Source organism: Malania oleifera, chromosome 9 (assembly GCF_029873635.1).
Source record: "Malania oleifera isolate guangnan ecotype guangnan chromosome 9, ASM2987363v1, whole genome shotgun sequence".
Classification (NCBI taxonomy): Eukaryota; Viridiplantae; Streptophyta; class Magnoliopsida; order Santalales; family Ximeniaceae; genus Malania; species Malania oleifera.
This window is the reverse complement of record NC_080425.1, coordinates 20,929,844-20,946,919: the sequence shown is the minus strand read 5'-3', so window position 1 is coordinate 20,946,919 and position 17,076 is coordinate 20,929,844.

Here is a 17,076-nt window from a genome sequence, read left to right as displayed (position 1 = left end):
GGTTGCTTAACATAAACTGATTTTCCTGAATATTTATTTATAATACTGCTAGTACTTATAGGTATGACTATTTTCTGAAAATCAGATCATACACATTTATAATAACTGAGAAAATTCTCTGGATGGATAAATGAAAGTCATGATTTAACCCCTCATGACAGGGTTATGCGGCCCAAAGGTGGGACCTAACCTAGCTGGCCGACCAAGGTAAGTCAACTGAACTTTGATAGTCAGATCGGCCCTAACCCATATCTAATGGGGAGCCTGTCCACAACATAGGCATGATCGACTTCTAAATACCACATACTATCTGAGTAGTGGTTGCACTCTAAACTGATTATAGCTATGGTATCGTGCTTTACTGGCTGAATATGGTCCATCAGGGTCTGATACTATATATATATAATTGATATTTCTAAAATACTGCTCTTACCATGATTTTGTAACAACTGAAAGAACCATAACATTATATAAACTGATCCGAATAAACTGTAATAATTGAATATATGAGATATCTGCATAATTGAATAATTGAAGTAACTGATTAATTATAGTAATTGAATGTTATGGTTCTGTGGTTCATAATCATAATATTCTGAAAATACTGCAAAATACAAGTTTCTGTACATATACTATAAATCATGAAATTCTGAAAATTTTATAACCCTGTGCGGATCTAATATTAAACTCATGCCACATAACTAAATATCAATATTATCAGACTCTGAAAACTGTATATATGGTTTGAATAATAATTTGCTAAAACATATGATTTGTACTGAATCATAATAGAATTACCTAGTATAGCATATTTCCCTTACTTGATTCCTTCTAAAATCACCTACTGTGACGGGTCCTACACTTGCAGGGTTCTCCACTCAACACCCTAAAAGCAACATTTATCAAAACAAAATATCACTATTTCTTCGAATATTACATTTTCTACAACTGCTGGAAAGCCAAATATTGCATAAAAAGTCTTACCTTGAATTTGGGATGAAATCCAACTTTGTCCCACCAATGATCCGCTCCGGTAGACTTGGAGAGAACTTTCCCAAGAGCGTCGTGGTGACCTTAGAACGTTAATCCGGTGACTAACGGAGCAAGAATCGAAGAGGGAAGGAAGAGAAACCGTAGAGGAGAGAAAGAGAAGAGATTTTCTGATTTTCCTGCGTAAAAATCCAGGTTTAAGACTATTTATACCATGGGCTTCGTCGATGAGCCACGTCACCTCGTCGACAAGGTCAAGAAGGCATCTCGTCGATGAACTCTCCCCCTCATTTAAATTTAGACTTGTGAAAAACATCCTCTCAGTATTTTCTCGTCAACGAAGCGTACCCTCGTCCACGAGCCTAAAACACCACGTCGTTGATGAACGCAAAACGTTCGTCAATGAAGTCTGCTGCTACCTTTTTATTATTTCCATTTTCCTCTCAATTAATTATTTAAATACAATTATTCTTTTAGTCATTACAATGGTAATATGAAATTGCTATAATATATGTTTCTGTGCATATACTATAAATCATGTTATACTGAAAGCTGTATAAATTCTGTACTTATTTGATAATAACTCATGCCACACAACTAAATAAATAAATCCATATTCTGAAACCTATATTTGCTAATAATAAAGTCATTTATGAACTGTATACTGATATGGAAAAGCATATAATTTAATTCCTTTAAACATCTATAAATCGTATTCCAAAGTACATATACTTTACCTATAACAATTTCTAAAATTTCTAGCATAGCATATTTGCCTTACCTGGCAAACTAAGCTAGTCTGCTAATTCTTAATTCACGCCCACGACATTCATAATTCCAAAATCATGAAATTGTAAATATATATATTTCCCTATCAACCAACTGACATCCAATATAATCTTCATACTCACATTTTCCTAAACTATAGTCTATTTATAATTTTACCTGGGTTCTTGAGATAACACCTATTGGGATCCTTAACCCATGCCTGCAGTGTTTGGAAACCCAAACCCTAAAATCATAACACCCTAGTTTAATCATCCCAACCACCAGTATATCAATATTGAATACAAAATCTGGGCTAAGAAAAGCCTACTAACTAAATATACCTTAAATAACCCACTTACCCTGATTTTGGGATGGTGCCCAAACTTTTCAAATCAAAATTATGCTTCAGCTAAGTTGTAGAGAATCTCCTTGGATCATCATGGTAGTTTTTGATCGTCGAACTGGGGAGAGGCGGTGCCAAATATCTAGAGAGAAGGCAGAGGCATCGAAATTTAGAGAGAGAGAGAGAGAGAGAGAGAGAGAGAGAGAGAGAGAGAGAGAGAGAGAGAAAGAGAGAGAAGAGCAGCTAAATTTCATCAAATTCTAATTTTTGCACTTTATAGAATCTATTGCCACGTGGCTTCATCGATGAGACACATGGCCTCGTCAATGAATCGAAGAAGGGAGTTTGTCGATGAAGGTAAAAGGGCTCCTCGACAAACCATTAGGTCTAAATTACCCCCTCTCTGTATCCCTTCATCAACGAGACACAGAGACTTTTCCGCAAATCCTATAGGGAGTTTGTCGATGAAACCAGGGCATTCGTTGATGAACCCTGCTTTGACCTTTTTAAAATTTCCCTTTCTCTCTATTATTTAACTATTATAATTTCAGGGTCTCTATAGGTGCTGTGAGTGGTTTCAATAAAGCTCGATCTTATAGTATTCGAGAAGCTGGAGATAATGGATGACAATGGATTGATCCCGATGCCCCTACAACTATACTAAGGGCAATGGATCCAATTTTAGAAAGAAGTAAGAGTGCAAAACAACCAAAAATCAACACTAAGTTATTGAAAGATTTAAGAAGTAAATTAGGAAAAATAATTGAAAAATTCCTAATTTATAATTGGATTCCAGAAAATGTAGATGACTCTCCATTTATGCAGTCTATGCTTGATATTGTTGCAGATGTTGGAAAGGGGTGAAAGGTCCATCATCCTGTGAGGTATCTAAAATTTATTTGGAGTAAGAGTATCGAAAAATGAAAAATTATATATCTTCTTTTTCTGACATTTGGAATGAGAGAGGTGTAACCATTGTGTGTGATGGTTGGTCAGGACCAACTAGAAAACATATAATAAACTTTTTAGTTTACTACAATAGAGGAACAATGTTTCATAAGTCAGTTGTTGCCTCTGATGTGCCAAGCATAACAACTGAATATTATTTCAAATAATTTTATAATTTTAATTGTATATGAAAGTAGTATTATGGACTTGCATGTTTTTAATTAAGTAGTAATAATTATTAAATTTATAATTTCATTTCAGATTAATGGACGAGGTGGTTGAAGAAATTGGAGAGGAGAATGTTGTCCAAGTAGTGACTAATAATGAAGTTGCAATGAAGGTAGGAGGAAAATTATTAGTGCAGAAGAGGTTCAATCTTTATTAGACAACATGTGCAACTCATTGCATATACCTTATTCTTGAAGATATTGGTAAGAAAAGTAACATGAAGAATGTCTTAAAAGATGCAAGAACAATAACCTCTTTTATTTACAACCACACATGGACAGTGAATTTCATGAAGAAATTCACAAATAGTAGAGAGTTAATTCACCCTGTCATCACTCGATTTGCCACCAATTTTATTGTCTTAGAGACTATTATTAGGCATATACAAGAATTAAGGGAATTGTTCACATCCAATGCTTGGAAAAACTCAAGGTTTGGGATGGCAAAATCAGACCCAACATATGATGCTAAGAAGATTATCTTAGGCAAAGAGTTTTGGAAAAAGGCCTTCGATATAATTGAAGTGTAGGAACCCTAATTGAAAGTTCTTAAATTGGTTGACGGTGATGAAAATTCAACCATGATTTTCATATACAAGACAATTGATAGGGCAAAGTTGGTTATTCAAAAAGATTATCAGTTCTACAAAGATTATTGGAAAGTTATTGACAATCGGTGGAGTTTTCAGTTGTACCAAGATTTGCACACCATTGGTAAGTGTAAATCAAATAAAATTTATTATTGTTTTAACTTTTAAATTATGCATAGTTGCATTAAAAAACTATTATTGATTAATATGTTTCTAAATTTAATTTTATGATATTTTTTGAACCCATAATTTCATTATGATATAGATACTCAAATTCAAGCTATTAATCAAGTAAGTATTGGTTCCATTAAATTGAATAATGAATTGTTTTGGTATTCTGTAATACATTCTAGAATAATTATTAATATAATTAATTAATTAATTATATTTTAGAATCATCCTTTTTTAGTTGTTGCTATATCGAGATAGGCAGAAGACATTTGGAACCCTGTTGGCTCAAAGAGCAGTGAAACAAATAAATCTTGGTAAATATAGCTAAATAATAGATGAATGGTTATATTTTCTCTTTTTATGTTCAAATTTTACTTTTGTAAAAGACGCTATACTAACATAAAACTCTCTTTAATTATTCATGCAGCCGAATGGTGGATTCATTATGGTATGTGTGCTTCTGAGCTCCAAAGAATAGCAATCAGAGTTATTAGCTAGAACACATTAGCTTTAAACTGCAAGCGTAATTGGAGCACCTTTAGCCTCATCCAAACAAAAACAAGAAATAGGTTAAAGTACGTAAGACTATAAAAACTTGCTTTCGTACATTACAACATAAGGTTAAAGTTAAGACATACAATGAGAAGAAACCAATAGGAAATTGAAATAGATTCAATCCTATCAAGTTGGACTATATTTCTGAAGAAGATAATCCTTTGAGTCCATGGTTAGATGAGAGAAAGACATCATTACTTGATGGTTAGGAAAATTCAAATTGGTTAGATGAAGAGGTTAGTGGTACTATAGAAGGAGGTGATCAACCACCAATAAACGTGCATGATTCAACTTCAAGCCCTGAACATACACAAAGTGATGACAATCTTGGTTTGAGCCCACTAAGTGGTGATGATGGTGGTAGTGGTACTGGAGCTGGGGTTAGGGTGGTGGTAGTGGTGGCGGCGTTGTAGAATATGATTATGGGTATGATATAGAGACATCATTTGTAAGGGATACATATCCTTCGAATCATTATAAACTACATGATATGCCTGAAAAATATGACTTGGGTATTCCTCTAGGGTATAATCTTCACAACCCAGAAGAAGGAGTGCTACTAGTGGTGACCCTAGTGAGAGCCATAGTGCACAAACTTGAAGAAGTCACCAACACCTTGATCATGGTTCTGTTGAAGATTCATATGGTGTGGTTTGTAGTTTTGGCAAATTTTGTTTAGATGATTCATCATCATAATCATATGGATCTCATCTAGCATATCCACCATCTCAAGATTCTCAACACTATGATCCATATTATTTGTCCCATCTTTATCCTAGCGGATCAAGAATCTCAAGATCTATTGAGATTTCTTCTACACACTACCTAGAGCCAGCCCCAACCCCAACTTATGGATATTTTTCAGGACATGGTCAAGCAGGAGATTATGCACCTCCTATATTAGTTGGATCTTCACCACTAGTAGATTTTCAAAAGCAACAACAAAATGATGTAAACATGGGTTTATTCAGCTTTGTATTTCCACAAGGGTGGGGGAGATAATTCCCAATCCCAATCTCAAGATAAAGATGCAAATTATAAAGACCCTCCATGTAATTCATTTTGGTGGTGACTTGTGCTATGTTATAAATTTGTAAAATTGTATTCATGTATTCAACTATTGATATTTGGTACCAATCATTTTTCAAATTCATGTATGTGTATATTGAGTATTGACTCATTTTTAGTAACTATATGTCTTTAATTAATTTATTCTTCATTTTAATTATATTCCTACATCCTTTTTCCCATTAAAGTAATGCAAACTAAAATATATATATATATATATATATATGTTGTTGACTTTTTGAGTATGTCTCCTGTTTTGATTATGACAAACCATATTATCTCATATATGTGCTAAGTGTATGAACAAGTGTATGTTTCTAAGCTCAGTTGACAGATGAGAGGTGGAAGCCGTAAAAGCACCTAAACGAGCATATCCTGGCGTATTCCGTGGAATTGCAAAGGCGCCGCACATGAAGACCGATTCATATTTCAAGTTGTATTATGTTCTTATATTTATCATTTGGGTCTATAATTTTATATGGTTTGTAATAATTAATGCATTTCATGCATGATAGGATAGATAAGCTCAAATGACCATAGGGAAACAAAATAACCGTAGGGCACCATTTGGTCGATCGATGCCGGATTTTTTTGGTGTCCTCGAAAAGACCTAGAATGACCCTAGGATTCACATGCATGCATAAACATATATGCTTATATGAATAGCGTGAATGTATAAGGGAGTTGGAACAAAAATGCACTTAAAATGCATGTTCGGTCGACTGTACTTCACAAGTACATTTCTGTTGGTCGACCAAACCGATGACCGGGTCAACTGTGTGACCACTACTCAGTCGATCGAGCCATGCCTAGTTCATTCCTCCCGGTTGACTGAACTCCCACCGAAGTCAACCATTTGACCACACCATTGACCGAGCCCAAATCTTAAGCCAACGCCCTAGTCGATCGATCCCACATGTGGGAGAATCCAACGGTCTAGTCAACCGAACTACCTAGTTCAAAACCTCATGGTCGACTAAACCGTGTAGAAAAGAGAAATCGCCTTTGGGATACTATGTCCAGTCGACCGAACTCTTAGTTCAAAACTTGCCCGGTTGATTGAACTTGCACAACTTGGTCAACCGAACCTTGCCTTCGATCGACCGATGCTCTTGGGTTGCCCCATTATTTTTTCCGGGGTTAAAATATTTAAATAGGGTTAATTGTGTTAATTCTTCCCACTTCTATATATAGCCCCTCATTTGCTAAGATTAAGCATGAATTAGGATTTGAGATTAGGAAAAATTCTGTGAAAATATTTTTGTCTGAAATCTCTATATTTTCATATCTCTTCAATCCTATTGCAAAAATTTACCTCCTATACTCATCCAACTATTTATCTTGAAAGAAGGTAGTATTCTTTATACTCTTTGCAAAGGCTAAACTCTCCCTAGTTTTTTTACTTGATTGTGTATTGATTTTTGGAGAGTTGCTTAAGGTTTTTCCCATAATATTTCATTCATAAATATTTGATTGAGAAAAACCCTTGTGTGGCTTAAGATCTTGCATCCTCATTGCAAGTATCATAAGCTTGATGTGTGCTTTGACGATAACATCTTTAGCAAGCTTATAAACCCTATTATCTACTATACTTAATATTTGAGAAATATTTTTGTGATATCTATTTAAGGTTGTTGAGACTATTTGATTGTTCCCACAAGAAGCATATTAGCTTGATATCAAAAGTCTCACTCTCACACACATACATTGATATACATTTGATTGAGAGTTAACACTTGAGTTAACAAAATCTCATTTGAGCTTAATATCCTATCATATGTGAGTGCATTATTTGATTAAGCATATTGGTGCAAATCTGCTTAGTGTAAGAAGCACTTTACTTGTACACAAAGTTTTATATCATTCGTTGTATTCCAGGCACAGGCCTGAAGAGAGAGACTAGCCCTGGTAAAATAGTCTCGGAGTGGCTTATACCCGGTTAGGAAAGCTAGGTGCGCCATCTTGGTAAAGCGTGTTGGTTGAGGTCAGCCTCTTGAATTGACCTGATTGTAAATGGTGCTGCTCCATCCATTAAGTGAGCCATTAGTGAAATTCTCAGGCTTGCGAGCTAGAGGTAGGGACGTAGGCACAATTGGCCAAACCCTGATAATATATCGTGTGTGCATTTTATTTTTTCATAATTTATTTATCACACGTGTATGTTTTATTGTGAATGTCACGCATGATTAAATTTCCCACGTTATATTTATATGCGCATTTGGAACTGCATAGACAGACCTAGGTTGCAAATACACTACTTTTAGATTAGCTAAACCTTGGTATAAATTTTAAAATTCCAATTCACCCCTCTCTTGGGAATACACCAAAGCTAACATATGCCTTCTTCTTCTTTTTTTTTTTTTTGTGTAAACAACACATTAAATTTAATATAAAATCATACTACCTATTCAAAAGCATTTATAGGTTGAATAAAAGCCATAAAAATTCATTAAAAATCATGTATTTATAGATTTCATGCTTATTTTTCAATTTTGGCATGGTTGTGCATGCGTGAAAAAAAATTCACGACCGTTATGCCTACTTCTCATTACGTAACACCCGCGTATCCCACGTCCTATGACACTCATGATCGTTATGCGATGTTATTTGCAACCGCGATTTCAAACCATGGGATGGTTTACACAATGGATGTGTATGCTAATTGACCGTGTATTGGCTTCACTAGAGCATAAGTGTGCCTTGTTTGCACTCCCCTGATCTGCTTCCAAAATGTGGAATGACATTTACCAAACCAAGTATTATGGCATTTCAGGTTGAGGCAGCAAATCCCCCATCCAGCTCAGACAAGATACAATACCGATGAGAATTATGAAGATCTGCATAACTGTGACCAGTGTGGGAATTATCATATTGACTGGTGTAAATACTACTATTGTACCCTCCATATGTGACAACGACGAAAAGACTATTGTAATGTCCTCAAAATTATATCGTTATATATATATAGTCATACCTATGCAGCAGAAACATAAGTCATACATCCATATATACTATACAATACTATAATTTAGTACATACATACTATAACCATAAAACATTTCCCTCCAGTATCATCTACCCCAAAAATACAAAACTCTATCACAAACTCACCCTACAACCAAAGTAATCAAAAAATCTCTATCTGCAAGCCTAATCTGCTCGCATAATTGGCTCTCCTAAAAAGTGGTAAAGTAATGGGTTGAGATGACGCTCAGTAAGTGGAATTATGCTATTACTAGCGTGTGGTGACCGAGTCGTAAAACTATAATAATAGTATTTAAAACTGCATGATCTAAAAAATTTGTAAAACACATGTATAGTAGCTTAAATTATTTGTATCATTTGATTTTTCTATCATTCATACTGCTATATCATACTACATACGACAAAAGCTATAAAACTGTATACATATACATATACATAACTATGCTCTTTCCCTAGGACTCTGTATGTCATGATTTCACCCCTCATGATAAGATTGTGCGGCCCGTAGGCGGGACTTATCTCTAGTCAGCCCTCTAGGTAAGTCACTATACTCTACACTACCTTAGCCCGAATAAACTGCATCCGCTCCTAAGCTCGAGACTAACTGCTACCTCGTCAAACTAGCCCCCTCAACCCAGTGAACTAGGGAGCTGCACCCTCTCCGAGCACAATTTGACAGTACTCACACACTATCTGAGATATGTGATTGCACTCTATTCTATATATAGCAACGGTACCGTGCTCTGTAACTGTATCTGTCTACAATCTTTCTACAGGGATCTGATACTATATACATATATACTATACTTTTTTTACTATTTTCATTATGTTTCCAAAATAACTATAACACAATTAATTTGAACTGTAAATACTGTAATATTTGTAACGTTTTGATGCTATAACTATATAATATGTCTGTACTTTCTATCCGTGTAATATGTCTGTGTACTTTGAGTGTTATGACATTTAGGAAAACATAAGATTCAGTAAATATTATGTATACTGATCTGAATAAATATTTGTGTACATGTATGTATATATATATATATATATATATATATTTATTTATTTATTTATTTATCTGTGAAACTATTTGAATAAAAACTGTATACGTACTTATATATGTCTGTATAATTTCATATACTAGAAAAACTTTATAAAATTCTACATTAAATAATATCTACTCTGGCCACACATACTTTAGAATCTCATATTCTGTAAAAGCCACTTAATAACTGGTATACATGCACATATGTAAAATTCCTGTTAATATAATCAAATATCCTAGCATAGCATATTTCTCTTACCTAGTTTCTAAAAAGCCCTCACTAAACTCTGGCCCTACACCCGCAGGGTTCTCCACTCAACACCCTGAAAACAACATCCCCCAGAACAAAATGTCAGTATTTTCCTGCAAACAGCATTTCCTATAACTGTTGGAAAAGTAGATTCTGAATAAAAATCTTACCCTGAATTTGGGATGAATTTCAAACCAACTTCTCCCATGATTAGCTCTAGCAGACTGTAGAGAACTTCGCCAGGAGCATTGTGGTGGCCTCAGATCTTCAATCCGGTAAGAAATGGAGCCAGGATAGAAGAGAGAAGGGGAGGGGTGCATTTTAGAGAGAGAGAAAAAAAGTTTGCGCTAATTTTCTGCTAAAAAATCCAAGTTTTCACTATTTATAGCCTTGGATTCATCGACAAGAAACATCATCTCGTCGATGAGTCCTTAAGGAATTTCGTCGACAAACTTCCTCCCTCGTAGACGAATTTCAAATTGCCCCAAAAACTTCTCTTAGTATTTTCTGGTCGACGAACCTGGCCTCATCGACGAGCTCCTCTTATATCCTTGTTGACGAATCCCATGTGTTCGTCGATGAGATGCTGAAAAATTCATCGGATTATTACATTCTCTCCTCCTTATAAAATTTCGTCCTCAAAATTTATTATCTCGGTTGAACACCATTATACACTCTACCATCTCGTAAAGGTAAATGGTCTACTTATTTTATTACTTACCCTCACTTACAGTGGAGGAATACCGTGGTTACATACTATATTCTGGGAGATTACACAAATAAAATTAAAAGACTACTTACTAACTAATTCCATACATGTACCTGCAAAAGAAACTCTATCTAACTTCTTATACTTTACCTATTACCACTAAATTTCTAGAAACAACTGCGGGTATCTCTATCTGATCTGTTCCTCGAGTTCCCAAGAAGCTTCCTCTATAGCGTTATTTTTTGACAAAACTTTTACTAACTGAATCTTTTTCTTGCGCAGTTTCCGAGTCTTGTTATCTAAGATCTAAATTGGCATTTCTTCATAAGCTAAAGACTCTTTAAGCTCTATTTCTACATAGCTGATTATGTGGGACGGGTCTAGGACGTATTTCCTCAACCTAGCAACATGAAATACGTCGTGTGTTCTGGATAAAATTGGCGGCAGATCTAGCCTATAGGTTACTGACCCTATTCTTTTTAATATCTCAAAAGCACCAATATAGCTAGGGCTCAACTTGCCCTTCTTCCCAAATCTCATAACCCCTTTCAAAGGAGCCACTTTCAAGAAAACCCGATCTCCCACATCAAACTCTAGTTCTCGGTGGTGAGTGTCTGTGTAGCTTTTCTGTCGACTCTACGTAGTACTAATTCTTTCTTTAATTAGTCATACTTTGTTGTATGCCTGCTGCACAATTTCTAGATCTAACACTCGCCTCTCACCAACTGCATCCCAGAAGAGAGGAGAATGACATCTCTTGCCATACAATGCCTTGTACGGAGCCATGCTGATACTAGACTGGTAGTTGTTATTATAAGCAAATTCAACTAGTGGTAGAAATTGAGTCCAGCTACCCCTAAAGTCTAACACGCATGCATGAAGCATATCTTCTAAGGTCTGAATTTTCCTCTGAGTCTGACCATCTATCTGGGGATGGAAAGCTGTGCTAAATGCTAACTGTATACCTACAGCCTCCTAAAAACTTTTCCAAAGTCGCCAAGTAAACCGAGGATCTCGGTCCGAAACTATGGATATTGGTACTCCATGAACACGAACTATCTCTTGAACATATATTTCTGCCAATTTGTCCATGGAGTAACCAACTTTAATAGGGATGAAATTAGCAGTCTTCATCAAACAATCAACAACCACCCAAATTGTATTCAGTCCCTGCCGCGTAGGTGGTAATCTCGTAACGAAATCCATCGAAACGTGATCCCATTTTCACTATGGAATAAACAATGGTTGCAAATGCCCTACTGGTCTTTGGTGCTCAGCCTTAACCTGCTGGCACGTCAAACATTGCTATACAAATTCAGCTATCTTTCTTTTCATTCCACTCCACTAGAAGTACTCTCACAGATCCTTGTACATTTTAGTGCTACCTGGATGTACGGTGTGTAGGGATCTGTGAGCCTCCTCCAGTATAGTTCTTCTGATCTTGGTATCCACAGGAACACAGAGCCTATTACGGAATCGCAGGGCTCCGTCATCTGATATGCTGAATTCCTCTCCGTGACCATTTTTCACCCTAGCTATTACCTCTGCCAACTTTGTATCATCACCCTGAGCTGCTTTAATCCTTTCGTATAGCATAGGCTGAACCACTAAAGTGGCAATGACTTCCTGAGGACTCTGCTCTATTAATTCTATACCGAGCCTCTCCAAATCTATCAAAATTAAATGCAGAATCTGCATGACTGCCAGTACTGGTCCCCCTGATTTCCTGCCCAGAGCATCTGCCACTACATTCTCTTTCCCTGGGTGGTAGCTAATGGTGTATTCATAGTCTTTAATAAGTTCTAGCCACCTTCTTTGTCTCATATTTAGTTCCTTCTGAGTAAAGAAATACTTCAGGCTCTTATGATCCATGACAATCTCGCACTTCTCACCATATAGGTAATGCCTCCAGATCTTGAGAGCATATACCACGGTAGCAAGCTCTAAATCATGGACATGATAATTCTTCTAATATTCTTTAAGCTGCCTAGATGCATACACAATAGCCCTGCCATGCTGCATTAATATGCACCTAAGTCCCTTCAAGGACGCATCACTGTATATCACAAATCCGTCATCCCCTGATGGGATAGCTAATACCGGAGCTGAGAATAACCGCTGCTTTAACTCCTGAAAACTCTACTCACAGTCATTGGTCCAATCAAACTTCACATTTTTTCCTTGTAAGTCGTGTTAACGGACCAGACAACCTGGAGAAGCCATCCGTGAAGCGTCAGTAATAGCCTGCCAATCCTAGAAAACTCTTGACTTCTTGAACATTTCCTGGCCTTTCCTAACTTACTACTACCTCTATTTTACTTGGATCAACTGATACACCTGCTTCAGAGATCACATGGTTGAGAAAGGTAACCTACCTTAACCAAAACTCACACTTCTTGAATTTTGCATACAATTTTCTTTCCCTTAATACCTGCAACACCAGTCTCATATGATGCTCGTGTTCCTCAAAACTTCTCGAATAGACTAATATATCATCAATGAACGCAACCACAAACTGATCTAAGTATTGATGGAACACTCGATTCATTAAGTTCATGAATACTGCAGGTGCGTTATTCAAGTCGAACGACATCACTAAGAACTTGTAATGCCTATATTTGGTACGGGATGCAGTTTTCGATATATATTCTGCTCTAACCTTCACTTGATTGTAACCCAACCACAAGTCAAGTTTAGAATAAACTCAGGTCCCCGAAAGCTGATCAAGTAAATCATCAATCCTAAAGAGAGGGTATTTATTCTTGACTGTCAGTTTATTTATCTCCCTATAATCAAAGCACAATCTCATGGTTCCATCTTTCTTTTTTAATAATAAAACTAGTGCTCCCCAAGGCGACACACTGGGCCTGATAAAACCTTTATCTAGTAATTCCCGTAGTTGATCCTTCAATTATTTCAACTCAACTGGAGCCATACGGTACGGTGCTTTAGATACTGGTGCAAATCCTGGCAACAGATTTATAGTAAACTCAATTTCATGGTTAGGCGGCAAACCAGGCAATTCTTCTGAAAAGACATATGGGAATTCCCTCACTACTAGTATATCAGCTTGTCTCAATTCTTCTTTTGGCAATTCTTTTATGTATGCTACATACCCCTAGAAACCACCCTGTAGTAATCTCCTCATCTGAATAGCCAATAAGGGTACTTGTGACCACGTCTCCAGTCGTCTCAGGGTCACCCGGCATCAATGCATAGACCCTCGCCGGTGCAGTATTCCTTTGCTGACCTTCGCTGGGCACCTGGTATCCTCCCCGAAATGGTCTAGAAGCCGGTATATAATTCGGTGGCATTTGACAGGATTGAGCCATATGACCGGGCCTCCCACAAAAATAACAAACATTCTCCCCCAGTCGACACTCACTAGGATGTCTCCATACGCATCTAGGACAAATGACAGGAAGTCGTCCGCCCTGAAATCCACCGTGCTCTACCATCTGTCTTTGACCTCCGCCAAATCTACCTCCTCTCCAAGGGCCTCGACTGAGACCCACTAAAAAATTGAGAGCACAGTCCTTTTCCTCTGACTCTGTATCTTAGTCTCCCTGAGTAAACTCTCCTTTATTATAGTAGCCCCAACTCTACAAAATCCTGGATCCTCAGTACTACCACCTGCCTATAAATGTCTTGCCTCAAATTTCTCTCAAATATTCTGACCTTCTTCACTTCATCGGGGACAATATATGGGCAGAAATGTGAGAGCTCGATAAATCTTGCAGTATACTACTATACAGTCATCGACCCCTAGGGCAGACTAAGAAACTCTTGTACTCGAGCCTCTCTAACTGAGGCAGGATAGTACCTATTGAAAAACACCTCTCTGAATCGAGACCAAGTCATCGGCACAGGTATAGCCCTCTGCTCCTCCAATAGTCTGGTAGTTGTCCACCACCTCTCAGCCTCCCCCCACCAGTCTATATGTAGCATACAACACTCTCTGCTTGTCGGTGCAGTGAAGTATTGTTCGAATCTTCTCTACCTCCTGCACCCAGCTCTCAGCAACTGTAGGATCAGTCGCTCGAGAAAAGGTTGGCTTATTCATCTTCATAAATTTTTCTATGGTGCATCCCTGAACTGGAGATGGACCTCCCTGCTCTCTAGAGCTCCGCGCTATCTTCATCTCCACCTCCTACACCAGAAGGACCCGCTCCGTCGTCCCCACTAGCATGAGCACTACTGCCTCATGGGTCCATCCTGCAAATATATAGAACATCATCTTAGAATTCTATTCCCCATACATACCTAACTTATCTCAATTAACTGGAACTTCAAATCCTCTATTAACCATTCACCTAACCCTAGCCCCAAAATCCAATCCTGCAACCCAAACACATGACTCGTTGATAGTTTACTGTGGTTTCCCTGAAATTGTCACTCCAGGAAAAACACAGAAACCACCAAGAAATCTTGTATCCAGATCACAAAACAAAACCTCAAATCTTTTTTCCTATATTTTGGTATTGTTTCCTGCTGCACTCTAGAGTCTGCAGAACCCAGAAACCTAGGCTCTGATACCAAATTGTAACGTCCTCAAAATTATATCATATATATATACACACACACACACACACACACTAGGGTTGTGCGGCCCATAGGCGGGACTTAACTCTTGTTGGCCCTCCAGGTAAGTCACTATACTATACACTACTTTAGCCCGGCCAAATTGCATCCACTCCTAAGCTCAGGACTAGCTGCTACCTCGTCAAACTGGCCCCCTCAACCTAGTGAATTGGGGAGCTGCATCCTCTCCGAGCATAGTTTGATGGTACCCACAAACTATCCGAGATATGTGGTTGCACTATATTCTATATATAGCAAGGGTACCGTGCTCTATAATTGTATCTGTCTATAATCTTTCTACAGGGATCTGATACTATATACATATATACTATACTTTTTTTACTATTTTCATTATGTTTCCAAAATAATCATAACACAATTAATCTAAACTGTAAATACTGTAATATTTGTAGCATCTTGATGTTATAACTATATAATCTGTCTGTACTTTCTATCTATTTAATCTGTCTGTGTACTTTGAGTGTTATGACATTTAGGAAAACATAACATTCTGTAAATACTATGTATACTGATCTGAATAAATATTTGTGTACGCATATATATATATATATATATCTGTGAAATTATTTGAAAAAAAAACTGTATATGTACTTATATCTATCTGTATAATATCATATACTGGAAAAAATGTATAAAATTCTACATTAAATAATATATACTCAGGCCACACATACTTTAGAATCTCATATTTTGTAAAAGCCACATAATAACTGGTATACATGCACATATGCAAAATTCATGTTAATATAATCAAATCTCCTAGCATAGCATATTTCCCTTACCTAGTTTCTGAAAAGCCCTCACTGAACTCTGGCCCTACACCCGCAGGGTTCTCCACTCAACACCTTGAAAACGACATCCCCCAGAACAAAACGTCAGTATTTTCTTGCAAACAACATTTCCTATAACTGCAAGAAAGAAGATTATGAATAAAACACCTTACCCTGAATTTGGGATGAATTTCAAACCAACTTCTCTTGTGATTAGCTCCGGCAGACTTGTAGAGAACTTCGCCAGGAGCATCGTGGTGGCCTCAGATCTTCAATCCAGCGAGGAACGGAGCCGAGATCGAAGAGAGAATGGGAGGGGTGCGTTTTAGAGAGAGAGAGAAAAAAAAATTTTGCCCTAGTTTTCTGTTGAAAAATCTGGGTTTTCACTATTTATAGCCCCAGAATCATCGACGAGACACGTCATCTCATTGACGAGTCCTTAAAGAATTTTGTCGATGAACTTCCTCCCTCATCGACGAATTTTGGACTGCCCTAAAAACCTCTCTCGGTATTTTCTCGTTGACAAAATTTGCCCTCATCGATGAGCTCCTCTTATATCCTCGTCGACGAATCCCCTATGTTCGTCCACGAGATGCTGAAAAATTCCTCAGGTTATTACAACTATGTTGTCCAAATAATGATTGAGCTTCCACTCCTTACGTCTATACCTCTATGGACCAAGGATGGATATAATTAGTTGTATCGATATATCACTATTTGCTACATCAACAGGACTACCAGTATGCATATGATAGTGGTAAGTGAATAAATTATTCAATGCATATAGTGAACATACAACTATTTTCAATAACTTATTAATATTTCTATAATATTCTATTAAAGGAGCATATGATGAGGGAGATGCAGTTATCTAAATCTGTCCCAATATTGGCCAGACCAATTGTAACAGCCTGTACACAATTTGTGGCTGATGAAGCTCACTAGTCGGTTCACAAGTCTGCCCATGTTGACGATGAGGGTGCACAAAATGTAGAATGGTATGATGATGATGCAACTATTTAGTAGGAGTTGCAAAGGAGACATTGTGCTGG